General features: G+C 41.1%; 1 protein-coding gene across 10 annotated transcripts in view; it reads left to right on the top strand.

The window, feature by feature from the left end:
• Positions 1 to 16,408, top strand: part of NR3C1 (nuclear receptor subfamily 3 group C member 1) — an 807,313-nt gene that overhangs the window by 334,258 nt on the left and 456,647 nt on the right. For all 10 annotated transcript variants that reach the window (XM_079916194.1, XM_079916195.1, XM_079916193.1 and 7 more), the window contains 2 exons: positions 2,002 to 2,427; positions 3,269 to 3,406. The gene's annotated coding sequence lies outside the window, so the exon portion shown is untranslated. The remainder of the gene's footprint in view (positions 1 to 2,001; positions 2,428 to 3,268; positions 3,407 to 16,408) is intronic.

The raw sequence follows: 16,408 nt of genomic DNA, 5'->3' as shown, positions 1-16,408 counted from the left end.
TCCCGGAAGATGCTTCAGCAGACTGAGGTGCAAGAATCATCAATTAAAATGAAGAGATAAGACTCAGCTTGGCTGTGGTTTAAGCATCGCAGTCACTCTCCTACAGACTGAGGCTGAAGGAGGCAGACACGTGGTCTCAACATTATGCAAGGAAGTAGAACCAAGAAGTGAACTTGGTCCCTTGTTCACCACCCTTACTTGTGGTGGCCAATGAGCTACTGTCTGGATTTCTCTCAGCTGGCCGACCTGGAACTGAGTCATTTTTAGTGATTTCTGAGGGAAAATGCCCCTGGAGGTGGCAGAAGAGAACTGAGTTCTTGCGAGCCTGTGATTGCAAAAGATGCATTAAGTGGAAAATTCTGGAGTTTGGTTTTCCAGGAAGATGTGGTACCTCTTTAAGGAGGTTGTAATCTGTTAGCCTGGGCACAGCTCGAAAACTTGGTACTATCTCTTTATCTCCTCCTCCAACAAAGATTGCCAGTTAATTAGCTATTCTCCAGAAACCTCTGGTTTCAGAGGAAGGAATGGCCACCTGGGCATGTTCAGGATGTGCTCCTTGTGGGGAACGTAAGGAAGAGGGGCTGGGAGAGAGGGGCTTGGAATTCAAGTGACCCAGCCAAGCCACCAGTTTGCAATTCTGTAAGTCCCCTTACTGACGAATGTATATGTCAAGCAAAACTCAAAGCATAATATCCCAAAATGACAATAATGGCTAACGTTTGTTAGGCCTCCCTATAAACTAGTAGCTTTACATTTATTATCTCATTGAAACCTCACTACAGTCATAAGCAGTGACTACCAACAGTGTGGTCCATTCGAGGATGACAGAACTGAGGCACAGAGAGCTTAAGTAACTTTTCCAGACCCACAGTTAGTCAAGTGCAGAGCTGAGTTTTGAACCCAGGCAGTATGACTCATTGTTGTGTCAGAGCCCTAAACCCTTGCTACTCAAAGAGCAGCTCCTGGACCAGCATCCCCCAAGAGCTTAAGAGAAATACAGATTCTCAGACCACACCCCAGATCTACTTAAGCAGACTCTGCATTTTAACAGAGATTTGTGGGTACAGTAAAGTTTGAGGACTGTTGTAAAGCAAATGGGTTTTCTGCAAGTGTACTCAAGTACCACCAACATCAAAAACACCTGTGGGTGCTGGTGAACTATGCAGATTGCAGGCCCACTAGAAATCTCTGAAGCTAAGGTCAAAGAGGCTACAGCTGCAACAGTTCCCCAGGTGATTGCTATATATGCTTAATTTTGAGAATCACTGCCTTTGGTTCTTCTGCCTCTGTCCCTGCCTTGCCAGTTAAGAGAACAAGAAGGTCAAATTGGAACAGGTGAATGCTCTCTGTGCAATGATGACAAAAAGAATGGGGAGAATAGCTCAGGCAGCCAAAGTAGGAAGAGCCAAGGAGAAACTTTATCTCCCCTGACTTTCATGTTTTCCAACCCAGACTGTGCCATGGACATTTTAAGTCCTATTTCTTTTTTGTTTTGTTTTTAAAGAATGCCTTTGTGAAAACCTATACCTTTTCTGTCTCTGACTCCAAGGCCAGTGCTGAGGTTATTTCTTTACACTGCAGTGATTTACATAATATTTTCCTCCTCCACAAACCTATAAATGGAAAGTGGAGTCTCAACCTGTTTCAAAACACTCCAGAGGAAGGTACCAAGTTGAGGAAGGGACCAAGTTGAGGAAGGGACCAAGTTGAGGAAGGGACCATGTTGATCAGGCCTATATGGCACACCTGATAGGAGGATTGATGACTGATATTTGTGTCCTTAAGGACGGCTCAGCAGGATCAGTAAACAGTGCTGGTCAAGTTCTTGTCTAAGTTCTATTGTTGACACCACAGAAACCCCAGAAGTGGGGGGGCGCAGCAAAGCATAAGGAAGTGACCTTGAGCCTTGAGTTGTCATTCTGAGCAAGTGGCACAGGCTACCACGGCGCCTCTAGGGAAGTTGCTTAATTTATTCAAGCCATGGTTTTCCCGTTTGTTCAGGTGTTTCCATTTCAGCCATCTCGTGCGACCAGGCAAGTCATGTAAACGGGCGGTCAGAAGCAAGTCAGCAGGAAGTGCGCTGCGGTGGACAAGCTTCTCCTGAGGGCTTGCCGGTGCGGGTCTCCGCATGCACTGTACCAGCCAAACAGAACGCGGCTACAGCTGAATTTGACTCCAGATAGACTATCTCTCGGGGGCCTTACAGCGCATAGTCACAACGTTTAGAGTTTGTTGACCATTGGGGATCAACATGTCCACTGCCTGCTGGGAACTAGCCAGAATCAGGAGGAGATGGAAGAGACCCGATAGAAGTTGATGATCTCAGCAGTCCTGTTACTTCAACTGAGGATGACTGGCAAATTGCTGAGCTTCCCAAGGACAAGCTGAGGACACCAGGCCAACGAGGAACCGAGATTTTTCCTGAAGGTAATGCGGCTGAAAAAAGATTCTAAGGAAGATGCATTATTATTCTGGTAAAACTTCCAAGAAATTTTTGATGCTAGGATATGGGAAAGAGTGGTCACTTGTTATTTTTTTGATGTGAGAAAAGAAGGTGAAGATTTTAAATAAATGTATCCCTAGTTTTATTTTCCAGCAAAAAAGGAAAAAAAGAATGTTCATATTTGTATAATGTTCATATTTGTATAATTTCATATTTGTATAATTTATTTTACTGTTTAATGTTCATATTTGTATAATTTATTTACTTGATTTTTACTCTCATAAATATGTGTATTTAAAAGGTATTAAATCATTAGTTTCCCTTGTTTTAAAATTTTATATTGTGAACTCTTACAGATTACTGTTAATACTAGCATTTTATTCAAATTTTTATTTTATACAAAATATTTTAAAAGATTTTAAATGTTGATATGACAAACACTAACATGAAAGTACAATGGTTTGGGTGACATCTCTGGCTCTTTAAGGGCAAAAATCCACTCTGTATTTCCAGGTATATGGAGGGACTTCAATTAGGTGTTTATCAGTTTAATACTTTAGTTCTCAAAGTGTGGCCCCAGGCCAACAACATCAGTATCACCTGGGAACTTGTTGGAAATGCAAATTCCCAGACTCCACCCCAGATCTCCTAAATCAGAAACTCAGACTGGGTTTTAGTAAACAATCCAGGTGATTCTGATGACCCCCTTAAAGCTTGACTGTCTCTGATTTAAAATTTACTGTTAATTGGAGCCACTAGCTAGGGAATGGGTCTGAGCAGTACTTCAATCCTGACGTTCTTACATTATATTCCTCATACTTATAGGTATTAAACTAGAGCACTTACAAGTATAACGAGCCCCATGACCAACAACTAGGAATATGGTGATCTAGATGTCACAATCAAGGTGAAGGTACAATCGACTGAAACTGTCACTGAATAAAATCCAGGTACCTTCTGCAGGTAAGTGGAGGACGATTCTGGTTTTTTATTTATTCATTCTTTGTTTTGGTGCCTGTTGATGGTATGTTTCATTCTGTAGTAACAGGTTAAATGGTTCAGAAACAGCCTGTTTAAGCAGTGACTTGATGCAGTACGACTTACCTATGATAGTTATCAAGGGAAAAAACAGCACACTCCTAAATAAAAGGGATCTGCCACTTAATTTTTTATCTTGGAGCATAGAAGGGGGAATGATTTCATGAGTTTCTTTGGTGTGCAGGAGCAATCCATCTCCACGGAATCCTGGTTTGCTAATGCCTATTATTTGGGGATAATTAACATTTTTTGCGTATTAACCTACAGTTCTCTTATGATCTTAAAAATGTTGCCCATTAGTTGTCATTGTTGTCATATTGTGCCTGAATGAATTAAGCACATCTCCAGAGCTGCTGTATCAGTGTTCCTTTCTCGCAAGGTAGCAATTCTTAAAATTGGAACACAGTGTGGGCCACTGCCTAGCAGCGATTGATTTGTGAGAGCTTATAAAGTGTTGCCAGGCTTTCTGGGTGACATGCAATAAGTCCTTCATGAGAAACTCAAAACAGAATATATTTTCCCATTTATTCCAAAGTTCCTTGTACCAAGATACTGAATTTACGCTCTGTGTTTGCTCATGGTAGTGTTTACATGTTCTCTCTTTGGTCTCAGAAAACCACATGAAATCAAATTTTCTTCTGTACATTTACACATGCAAGTAGCTTATATAATCATAAGTGTGTGTGTATAAACGGATTATTTAGAAGGTTAACAAAAACTGAACAATTTGAAGTGAATTGCTGTAAATTGTCCTTGATTTTTGAAATTCGCAACCAAATGTTAGAAATTCATCAGCATTCATGGAGTCTAGTGAGTCTCCTTTTGGATTTTAGCAGATTAAGTTTTACCTCTAAAGTTAAAGTCTTTGAATTTTATTCTAGGCCCAATTCTTTCCTTATTGTTCATAAGATGCTTACTTCCCATCCGGTGGCTAATGTTGACTAAAACTCGACCGTGTATGAGGTACTGTACCGAGCACAGATCTTTGGCAGTGTCAGGATTGAGCATGCCTTGCCTTCCTGGCTCTAACCGTCTGGTGGGATAATACAAACACTAATTAGCCACTAAGGTCTATTTCCCCTTCTTCCCGGCTGGACATTTAGCAGCTTCCACTGCTGCTGCATGTGACAGTTCTAGCAATGAGTGGCTGAGTTCTAGCAATGAGTGGTACCGAGAATGAGCAAAAATGAGGTGTGTCATTCCAGGCCTGGCCCCAAAACCCTGCCATGTACCTAACTCTGCACATAATTTCATGTGCACTTTAAACTTCCTAACGGGTATACTAGGGAAGAAAGTCATTGAAAGAGTTATTGAAAGTGTTTTCAGTGACAGGAAGGTAAACTATTGGACATGACCTTGTATGTGGGGAGCCTTGGGTCTCAGGAAAGTCCCCAGAGAAAGATAAGAAAAAAAAAATTTACACTTGGTTTGGTCATTTCTTGTTAAGAGTTACTAGTTTTACCTAAATAAGAGGAGACCCCAAAAGAAATTCAGCTGGGTATAGTGGAGACAAAACTATCAGATTAAAGGGAAGTGTAAGATTTTATAGATTCTAAGTGGTGTACTTTATTTGTGTTAACACAGAAGGAATAAGCTAGGGCATGAAAGTCCACACAAGTGGCTTCTGCAATCTTAGATCTACATAAGAATAACAGTAATTGCTTGTTGTACAAGTGTGTGGCTCTTTTTCCTATAGTCTTTGAAATCTTTGGCTATTGGTTAAAACAGGTGCTCCAGTAAGGAGGATCTTAAAGAATTGCTTTGTCTTTGAATAGAAGTTGGTCATTTTGGACTTTCTTTGAACAGTGGCGTACAAAGATGGGGTGGGAGCACTCTGCCAAACGTAACATAGGATAAGGGGGTTCCTTGTCTGTAGAGAATTTTAAAACAATAATAAAACCAACTAAAAATTGGCCTACTTTTCACTATGGCTATGCAACGGTAATTCTAAGCAATGCCAGTAACAAAATACTTTTGCTACCAGAGCAAACTGCTCACACAACCCACTACGTTTATCCCCCAGCCCAGTTTGATAAACTGCTAGGCACCTTAAGTATCTTTTTTTTTGAATTTTATTTTATCTATTTTTTTATACAGCAGGTTCTTATTAATTATCTATTTTATACATATTAGTGTATATATGTCAATCCCAGTCTAGCAGTTCATCCCACCACCACCCCATCACTCCCACTTTCCCCCCTTGGTGTCCATACAATTGTTCTCTACATCTGTGTCTCTGTTTCTGCCCTGCAAACCGGTTCATCTCTACCATTTTTCTAGATTCCACATATATGCGTTAATATATGATATTTGTTTTTCTATTTCCGACTTACTTCACTCTGTATGACAGTCTCTAGGTCCATTCACGTCTCTAAAAATAACCCAATTTCGTTCCTTTCCATGGCTGAGTAATATTCCATTGTATATATGTACCACTTCGTCTTTATCCGTTTGTCTGTCGATGGGCATTTAGGTTGCTTCCATGACCTGGCTATTGTAAATAGTGCTGCAATGAACACTGGGGTGCATGTGTCTTTTTGAATTATGATTTTTTCAGGGTATAGGCCCAGTAGTGGGATTGCTGGGTCATATGGTAATTTTATTTTTAGTTTTTTAAAACCCTCCATAGTGTTCTCCATAGTGGCTGTATCAATTTATATTCCCACCAACAGTGCAAGAGTGTTCTCTTTTCTCCAACCCTCTTCAGCATTTGTTGTTTGTAGATTTTCTGATGATGCCCATTTTAACCAGTGTGAGGTGATAACTCATTGTAGTTTTGTGTTTTTTAAATTAATTAATTTATTTATTTTGGGGTCTTCGTTGCTGCATGCGGGCTTTCTCTAGTTGCAGCAAGCAGGGGCTACTCTTTGTTGTGGAGCACAGGCTCTAGGCACGTGGGCTGCAGTAGTTGTGGCACATGGGCTCAGTAGTTGTGGCTCACGGGCTCTAGAGCGCAGGCTCAGTAGTTGTGGCACATGGGCTTAGTTGCTCTGCAGCATGTGGGATTTTCCCGGACCAGGGCCTGAACCTGTGTCCCCTGCATTGGCAGTAGGATTCTTAACCACTGTGCCATCAGGGAAGTCCCTTATTGTAGTTTTGATTTGCATTTCTCTAATAATTAGTGATGTTGAGCATCTTTTCATGTGACTCTTGGCTATCTGTATGTCTTCTTTGGAGAAATGTCTATTTAGGTCTTCTCCCCATTTTTTGATTGGGTTGCTTTTTTTTTTAATATTGAGCTGCATGAGCTGTTTGTATATTTTGGAGATTAATCCTTTGTCTGTTGATTTGTTTGGAAATATTTTCTCCCATTCTGAGGGTTGTCTTTTCATCTTGTTTATGGTTTCCTTTGCTGTGCAAAAGCTTTTCAGTTTCATTAGGTCGCATTTGTTTATTTTTGTTTTTATTTCCATTACTCTAGGAGGTGGGTCAAAAAAGATCTTGCTGTGATTTATGTCAAAGAGTGTTCTTCCTATGTTTTCCTCTAAGAGTTTTTTAGTGTCCAGTCTTACATTTAGGTCTTTAATCCATTTTGAGTTTATTTTTTATATGGTGTTAGGGAGTGTTCTAATTTCATTCTTTTACATGTAGCTGTCCAGTTTTCCCAGCACCACTTATTGAAGAGACTGTCTTTGCTCCACTGTATATCCTTGCCTCCTTTGTCATAGATCAGCTGACCATAGGTGCATGGGTTTATCTCTGGGCTTTCAATCCTGTTCTATTGATCTATATTTCTGTTTTTGTGCCAGTACCATATTGTCTTGATTACTGTAGCTTTGTAGTATAGTGTGAAGTCTGGGAGCCTGATTCCTCCAGCTCCGTTTTTTCCCCTCAAGATTGCTTTGGCTATTCGGGGTCTTTTGTGTCTCCATACAAATTTTAAGATGTTTTGTTCTAGTTCTGTAAAGAATGCCATTGGTAATTTGATAGGGATTGCATTGAATCTGTAGATTGCTTTGGGTAGTATAGTCATTTTCACAATATTGATTCTTCCATTCCAAGAACATGATATATTTCTCCCTCTGTGTCATCTTTGATGTCTTTCATCAGCATCTTATAGTTTTCTGAGTACAGGTCTTTTACCTCCTTAGGTAGGTTTATTCCCAGGTATTTTATTCTTTTTGTTGCAATGGTGAATTGGATTGTTTCCTTGATTTCTCTCTCTGATCTTTCATTGTTAGTGTATTGGAATGCAAGAGATTTCTGTGCATTAATTTTGTGTCCTGCGACTTTACCAGATTCACTGATTAGCTCTAGTAGTTTTCTGGTGGCATCTTTAGGATTCTCTATGTATAGTATCATGTCATCTACAAACAGTGACAGTTTTACTTCTTCTTTTCCAGCTTGTATTCCTTTTATTTCTTTTTCTTCTCTGATTGCCGTGACTAGGACTTCCAAAACTATGTTCAGGAATAGTGGCAAGAGTGGACATCCTTGTCTTCTTCCTGATCTTACAGGAAATGCTTTCACTTTTTCACCATTGAGAATGATGTTTGCTGTGGGTTTGTCGTATATGGCCTTTATTATGTTGAGGTAGGTTCCCTCTATACCCACTTTCTGGAGAGTTTTTATCATAAATGGGTGTTGAATTTTGTCAAAAGCTTTTTCTGCATCTATTGAGATGATCATATGGTTTTTATTCTTCAATTTGTTAATATGCTGTATCACACTGACTGATTTGCATATATTGAAGAATCTTTGCATTCCTGGGATAAATCCCACTTGATCATGGTGTATGATCCTTTTAATGTGTTGTTGGATTCTGTTTGCTAGTATTTTGTTGAGGACTTTTGCATCTATATTCATCAGTGATATTGGTCTGTAATTTTCTTTGTTTGTAGTATCTTTGTCTGGTTTTGTTATCAGGGTGATGGTGGCCTCGTAAAATGAGTTTGGAAGTGTTCCTTCCTCTGCAGTTTTTTGGAAGAGTTTGGGAAGGATGGGTGTTAGCTCTTCTCTAAGTGTTTGATAGAATTCACCTGTGAAGCCATCTGGTCCTGGACAGTCCTCTGCCTTTTCGTGTTGTCTGTCTTTCTGTGAATGTGGCTTTTGTTCCACAGGCTGCAGGATTGTAGTTCTTCTTGCTTCTGCTGTCTGCCCTCTGGTGGATAAGGCTATCTAAGGGGCTTGTGCAAGCTTCCTGATGGGAGGGACTGGTGGTGGGTAGAGTTTGGTGTTGCTCTGGTGGGTAGAGCTCAGTAAAACTTTAATCTGCTTGTCTGCTGATGGGTGGGGCTGAGTTCCCTCCCTGTTGCTTGGTTGGCCTGAGGTGACCCAGCACTGGAGCCTACCAGCTTTTTGGTGGAGCTAATGGCGGACTCCGGGAGGGCTCACACTGGTGAATACTTCCCAAAACTTTTGCTGTCAGTGTCCTTGTCCCCTCAGTAAGCCACAGGAACCCCCACCTCCAACACTAGCAGGTAGGTCTGGTTCAGTCTCCTATGGGGTCACTGATCCTTCCCCTGGGTCCTGATGTGCACAGTATTTTGTGTTGCCCTGCAAGAGTGGGGTCTCTGTTTCCCCCAGTCCTGTCGAAATCCTGCAATCAAATCCCACTAGCCTTCAAAGTCTGATTCTCTAGGAATTCCTCCTCCCTTTGCTGGACCCACAGGTTGGGAAGCCTGACGTGGGGCTCAGAACCTTCACTCCAGTGGGTGGACTTCTGTGGTATAATTGTTCTCCAGTTTGTGAGTCACCCACCCAGCAGTTATGGGATTTGATTTTATTGTGATTGCGCCCATCCTACCATCTCACTGTGGCTTTTCCTTTGTCTTTGGATGTGGGATATCTATTTTGGTGAGTTCCTGTTGATGATTGTTCGGCAGTTAGTTGTGATTCTGGTGCTCTTGCAAGAGGGAATGAACACACATCCTTCTACTCTGCCATCTTGAACCAATCTCCCCTGGTTTTCAGCATCTTCCTTAAGTATCTTTTAAGGATAGTTTTCAAGGCTTTTAGTATACCAGGAGATGTGTCCTACTAGGAAATACAATCACAGCATTTTTGACTGAAACATAGGCTATTATTTTTGGACTGAAAAGTGGAGCCAATGATTCCAGGAAAGCTTTATGCAACAGTTTGTTCTTAAGATTTGTAAAAGGACCTGAGCAATACAATATAATTAAGAAGAAAACCATTCCATGCATTGGATAAAGAAGATGGCATACCCCCAAACTAAGTAAGTGAACCAAGAATGGGAGATGACCTTAGGTAGAATGTAGCAAACAACAGGGTAGCAGGCATGTTGGGGTAGCAGGCGTGAAACTCGGATGACGAGTGTCAAACTTTTCTGTTGTGTTTGGAAGGAAGTTATCAGGTCCCTATGAGTATTCATACCACATGGTCAAAGCAACAATAATAGAAATACCACCACTCAGCTATGAATAAGTAGTGCTGTGGTTTTGGGTAGGGAGAAAATCGGAGGTACCCCATCATGATTCATATGGAACACGTGATCAGTATTAAGGTTGTGGGGTTTGTAGGCAATGATTGCAGAGCCCTGCTACTTTCAACAGTAGTTGTTTCATACAGGTGGAATGTGGAGAACCAGTCATGACTTTGTTGACCTGCCAACAGCAGGTCTGAGCCCAGGAATGCTTTCAGGGGTGGCTGTAGGGCTCCAAATGCTAGATTCCAAGTCTCAATTAGTTTGACCTCTACCTTTTACCAGAGCTCCACAAGCTCCTGGTTTTGACCATCTCTTTTCCCATCACTGGACCTCATTCAAATGAAGTGACATTTAAGACTGACACCTCTTTTCTGTGCCAACCCAGATCAAAGCATTAACCCAGAAGCATGTGGGCATTGGAGGGGGGAGTATGACTGCTTGGTTAAGACACACATGAAAAGGATTAGGAGATAAGAGGGGATTGAGAAAAATGAGTGTTGAGTACCACTTTGAATAATGGGAACTACTTCAATAGCTAATGAACCCTCATTTGCCATGGCATAAACCATAGTCATCAGATCTCAGCAAGAACAGAAATGATTCTACTTCTCACCCCTGAATACTGTTCATGAGTCCTCCGTGAGCTCATGTGCATGCTGTCATGAATAAGCCACTCCATCATTATATTGGCTGATTTCAGAATGGGAGATGTCGATAATGAAAGTGAGCTTGCTTCTGGTGTGGTCCTTGCCCTGCTGCAGATACATGTTGCAGTTCTTTAGAGTCAACGTAGGATGGAAGGAATAGTCATCTAATCCATTGTTACTTTCCTCCACTTGAGGCACAGCATTAGAACTTCCTTGGCAGGGAGCTGAGGAAAACTTGCCCAACAAAAGCTCTGTGCAAATTCCCATCCCTCTGTGCCAACTAAACAGACCAATGTCTTTTCTCTTTCTTTTCCTAAGTGTGGCTCCAAAAGCTAAGGCAGAGAGGAGAAACCACCCAGGAGGGACACTTGAGGGAGTGATGAGGGACCGCATTTGTTATTAAGGGAAAGCCCTTAATAAATGGGCCCTACATCTGAGCCAGAATTGCAGTTCTATCAAGATCTCCACTGGTGGGTCCAAGGCTCCCAGAATTTAAGGACAAAGCTTTGCACACTAAGAAATGACAAAGCCCTCACCACTCCAACTCTCTAGGCAGACAAACTTGCAAGTGGAATTTTAAACAAGTTTTGGCAAGTTTCCAAGACCCTTAAGTTTTAAAAAATCCATTAAATAAAATCCTTTCCGAAGATCAGCATTTCTTTTAGCATTGCTGAAATTTTTTATTTAATGTGCCTCTTAGAGGCATAAACAATCTATGCAACGATTAATTTGGAGGCCTTCCTCTCTGGCAGTGGTGCAAATTGAAAACGAATCATTCAAAAGATGTTCTGACTAATCAGGTGAATAGCGTTCCTCATAGTCCAGCCAGAGGCTTTGTTTTGCTGTGAGTTTTAATTTAAGGGAAAAAAATGCAAGGAGTAAGAAAGAACAGAAAATGTCAGTACTGCTTTTTCCATTGACGCTTTGGTCAGCTTTGCCAGTAATGATATTTTTATTGGATTTAAATATCTGGGGGTCCTTTTCATTTATTGTAGCCCTATTTCCTTTTGTTTTCTTTTGCGTTATTCTATATATACCTATTACATTTTGGAGGATAGAAGTTTGTGTAAGTCTTCAGTGCTTGGAATGTATTTATATAAGTGCTTTTCTCAATTTCTGAAGCTGTACCGTTGCATTGCAGAGCTGGCAAATTTTTTAAGTTGCTGGTTATCATTCAGGTTTTCTGCCTCCCAGTGAATCAAGTTATGGTCAAGGCTTCTACACTTTCAGTCGATCTAAGACCTAACCTTCCATCCCAACTCGGAGTTTCTCTTTCTGGGTGGTGGCTAATAGCCAATAGACAGAAGAAAGGGGGCCTCAACAACATTTTATAGGAGGCTAAATATATGAAATAATCTCCACAAGCCGGAGTATAGACGTGTATAAAGCATTTGAAACTTTAGACTGCTTTCTTGAACATCAATCAGGTCACAGTACCACCTAGTCTTTGGTTTTAAGGAAATGCCTGGTGGAGTCATAACTAGTATTTTTTTCCCAACAAAAAAATAGGGTTAGAGGGAAGGTCCAGGAACTGCTGCAATTTATAGACCAATGGCCCACTGAAAGCTCAGACCAACAATTAGGAACCATGGAAATTGATTTCTAAGACATTATTGAACCACGAGGCCTTAAAATTATCACTTATAAAATCACTCTTTATTTTCTAAGTTCAAAACCTCTTCAAATCCTGGGATCTGTGGATGTGTTAAAGAGATGTGTTGGTGGTGGGTCTCCATTCCTTCTCACAGTCATTAGGAGAACTTATTTCTCATTTCAAGGTTGCCAGCTCCGAGCTCTCTGACCTAGCATGAGGTCAAGTCTTTAGTCTTTCTGGCTTCTATGACTCACCGTTACAGGTTGAGAAGCCTTCATGGATCTCCTAGTGCAACTTTCTATCCATGAAAGGCAAGTCCTTACAAAATGTAGGTACCACCCACTTGATGTTCCTGCTGCCTTAGGGTGGTAATTTGGTCACTTCAGCTCATTAATGGTGAGAAAGAGATTAGCTCAAATGATTCTCAGCGATGGAAGTAACCTGCAGGGAGTGCCAGGGATCAGGGAGGGGAGAATTTCTCAGTCTTACCGTCACTCACAGTGAAATAGAGCTCTGGAATATGTAGCCAACGGCCTAGATAGAGGCACCACCTTCTGTGGCCCACTCTCTGTTTGTTCAAATAGTATTTGTGTTCCTAAAAGCTAGACTCTACGGGCATAGGCACCATTCAACACTGGGCACTCCTGTTGGGCAGAGTTAATACCAGATAATTGTAGGGGCAGCTACCTTCCCTAAGCACCTAGTGTGACCATATAAGTTATCATTCAAACCAGGACACTTTAGAGAGGGAAAGGCGGCAGTATTAATACCCAGGAGGGACTTCTCTGGCAGTCCAGTGCAGGGGGTACAGGTTCAATCCCTTGTCAGGGAAATAAGATCCCACATGCTGTGCGGTGCAGCCAAAAAAAAAAAAAAAAAAAAAAAAATTTAGAAAAGTAACAAGAGCAAATAATATCCAGGAACAATAGCCCAGGACTTCCCTGGGAAAACTGAAATGTCTTGCCCTCCTACTTATGACCTACGTATGGGTACCATGTGCCATACATCACTCCCTGTACCAATCAGCTGCAGTCAGTAGCAGGCTGATTTCACTAAAATCTTATTAGTCATGTAAACTTAAGGAGGAAGAAACCTGTTTGGGAAATTCAGTGTAAAGGGGGAAAACTGGATGCTGGCCCTAAATCTCCCTTATCCAACCAATTATCAAGCCTTGCTGATTCTATCTTCTGAAGATTTCTCTCATCCATCCTCATTTCTCTATCCCCATTACTCTCACTTGGGTTGCAGCCACCATCATCCTTCCCCTAGATTATGGCAGCCTCCTAAACGTTCTCCCCACTCCAGCCTTGCCCTCCTCCAATCAATTCTCTAGGTATCAGACAGAACAATTTTCCTAAAACCAAAATCAGGCATCATTCTAAGCACAGGGAATCCAGAAGTAGATTAGCAAGTCAAGGTCATGCTTCCAAGGTACTTAGCTTCTAACATTCAAGACAGATGATGAACGAGTAAACTGGTGAATAATGATTTCAGACTTTGATAAGAGCCACAGAGGTGTGCAACAGAATGCGATGATTGGGAGTAAGGGAAGCAGGGAGGAGGCTACTTAAACTAAGGTGGTCAGGGAAATCTCTCTAGGAAGATAATGTTGGGTTAGATTTGAAGGATGAGACGAGACAGCCGTGTTGAGCACCAGGGAAATGGCATTCCAAGCAACAGGAAGAGGGACATTAAACACCTGAAAGCAGGATGCACTCAGATGTTCTCAAGAAGCAGAACAGGAGACCTGTGCAACCGGCACACAGTGACCAAGGGACAGAGTAATTTGTAAACAAGTCAAGAGGGTAGACAAGGGCCAGGTCACCTAATCCCTTGTCAGCCGAGGTAAGAAGTTTGCATTGCTCTTAGAATAAAAGTCCAAAGCAGTTAAATGTTAAGCAGAGGAGCTGATGAAACGAATTATCTTTTTTTATTTAAGCCTACTCATTTCTGTGTGAAGAATAGATTGTAGGTAAAAGGGGTACAGATTAGAAGCCTGTATCCCTGTTCAGATGAAAGAGGATGGTGGCTGTGGGAAAGGAATGAAGCTTTTTGATATTTTACCATATTGGTGGCATTTGTGGCTACTTAGAAAAACTTTTACAATGAAACATGTATCTTTCAAACGTGTCCCAGTCTCCTTTTATTATTCTCTTGAATGCATAATTCTTGCCATACTTTTATTTCATTTAGTGTTTGTTACAGCTTTATCCTTTGAAAAGCAGGTTTTTGATTTGTGGTTTTTGTTCATGTAGCTTTGTATACATCTTTATACTAGCGAAGTATGAGGTATTTAATTTTAGAGAATGAGAATTGAAGTTCTAGAAATTCCTACAGACATCTAGAAAATGGCTAGAAAATCTATCCCAATGTGTCTAAAACTTGGCTCCTGACTGATTTTTTAATTAGGAAAATCATGAGTATTTAAACCCACTGCTTTCCAATGTTTACATCTACCTCCAATTACAGTTGTAGTGGCTTTCTGATTGCCAGCACAATAAAGAATTTGTTAAATTTGGGGGTAAATACTCTAGTGTTCCAAAGTGAAGGGACTGTAGTCTTCAGTATCTTCAGTATCACTTCAGGTTCAGTGAGTTATACTCATGCCTGGTGGATGGATGTCGATAGGGTTAGAGATGCAGAAAATGGGGATAGATGCAGATATCCATCAGTTCATGGGTATCATCACATATACAGATCCATGCCGTGGAGAGCAGTCTCTTGCTTTTAAAGGCTGTGAAACAATGTAGAGTCCTGCTACCTTCCATTCTTTAAAAAGTTAAGATCTATGTTCTTTGTATATTTGTTCTCTCTAAGGAGCAAAGGCAGTTAATACTTGGCTGATCGAATCCTAGTTTGATCTTGTTCAAGAATTGGGCATTAGCTTGTTTGCAGAGCAACAGAAATGCTTTCCTTAGTGTCTTGATATATGTCCTTCTGTGCATGGAAGACACATGCAGTACAGATGCGTCTGGACCATTTTCAGCATGCTCCCTATGGGAAGTCTGCAGGAGGAAATACCTTCTTGATTAAATTCTCGGAGGCTGACATTTTTTGTTGTTCAGCCTGCTGAATGATTTCACATGTATTTTTTGCAGAGTCAGAATTCTTTAGCAATGTACAGAATAGTTACTTTCTTGGCAGCGTGAAGTTCTTTTGGCCACTAGGGTGGGGAAGTCATTTTAATTGTGTGAATAACAGGCAATTTCAGTTAGGCAGAAAGATATGTTACCTCTTGGTCATTTAAAATACATTTTTAGGTCAAATAATTATGACATGAGGGAAAGATTACACCATCATTTAATGAATTTCAGACTTTTACAAGCATTCTACCCACCCCACACCACCACCCCAGCCTCCCACTTTTCTTCCTAAGGAACAGCTCTAAAATAGAGTTTCAAAGGTTTCAACTCTCTTACCCAGTAGGCCCCCGAGATTCTGCCTTTTTGTGGGCACATGGCATTGACCTTATCTGCAGATCATCTCCGTGGATTATGTTTTCATTAGACATGCCCCTGGGGAAAAATATTGTCCAAAAAAAGGTCCTGTTCTGGACCCACCCAGAATGACATAATATTAAGTGTTTTCCATCTTCAACAGTGATAGAACTCACAGCCAGTTTGAATTTAGTTAAGTCCAATGTTTTCTTTCTCTTTTTGGTTCATAATTTCCCAGGGGCCTGCTACCTTCGTGCTTAGCTGGAAATGCAGCATTCTCCAGCAGAGAATGCTGTCTGGTATATTTAAAGAAATTAGGGCCTGGGACTTCCCTGGTGGTGCAGTGGTTCAGAATCTGCCTGCCAATGCAGGGGACACGGGTTCGAGCCCTGGTCCGGGAAGATCCCACATGCCGCAGAGCAGCTAAGCCCGTGCGCCACAGCTACTGAACCTGAGCTCTAGAGCCCGCGAACCAGAATTACTGAGCCCGTGTGCCACAACTACTGTAGCCCACATGCCTAGAGCCCATGCTCCGCAACAAGAGAAGCCACCACAATGAGAAGCCCGCGCATAGCAACAAAGAGTAGCCGCCGCTCACTGCAACTAGAGAAAGCCGCACGCAGCAGCGAAGACCCAACGCAGCCAAAAATAAATAAACTAATTTAAAAAAAGAAAAAAAGCAATTAGGGCCCTGAATGAGAAGTTCAGTTATAGACAAAGATAAAAGATCAAATTTTAATTAGCTATGGAAATATTATTTTGTTAAAGATAATTATAAATTATTATAAAGTTATTTTATAAATTGAAAACAAGAAAAACAAAACCTTTCATTTTATGGGCTCTATCTATATTTTGCCTTTA

This window comes from Stenella coeruleoalba, assembly GCF_951394435.1.
Source record: "Stenella coeruleoalba genome assembly, chromosome: 3".
Classification (NCBI taxonomy): Eukaryota; Metazoa; Chordata; class Mammalia; order Artiodactyla; family Delphinidae; genus Stenella; species Stenella coeruleoalba.
The sequence above is the reverse complement of the archived record's forward strand: the minus strand, read 5'-3'. Positions and strand labels throughout refer to the sequence as shown.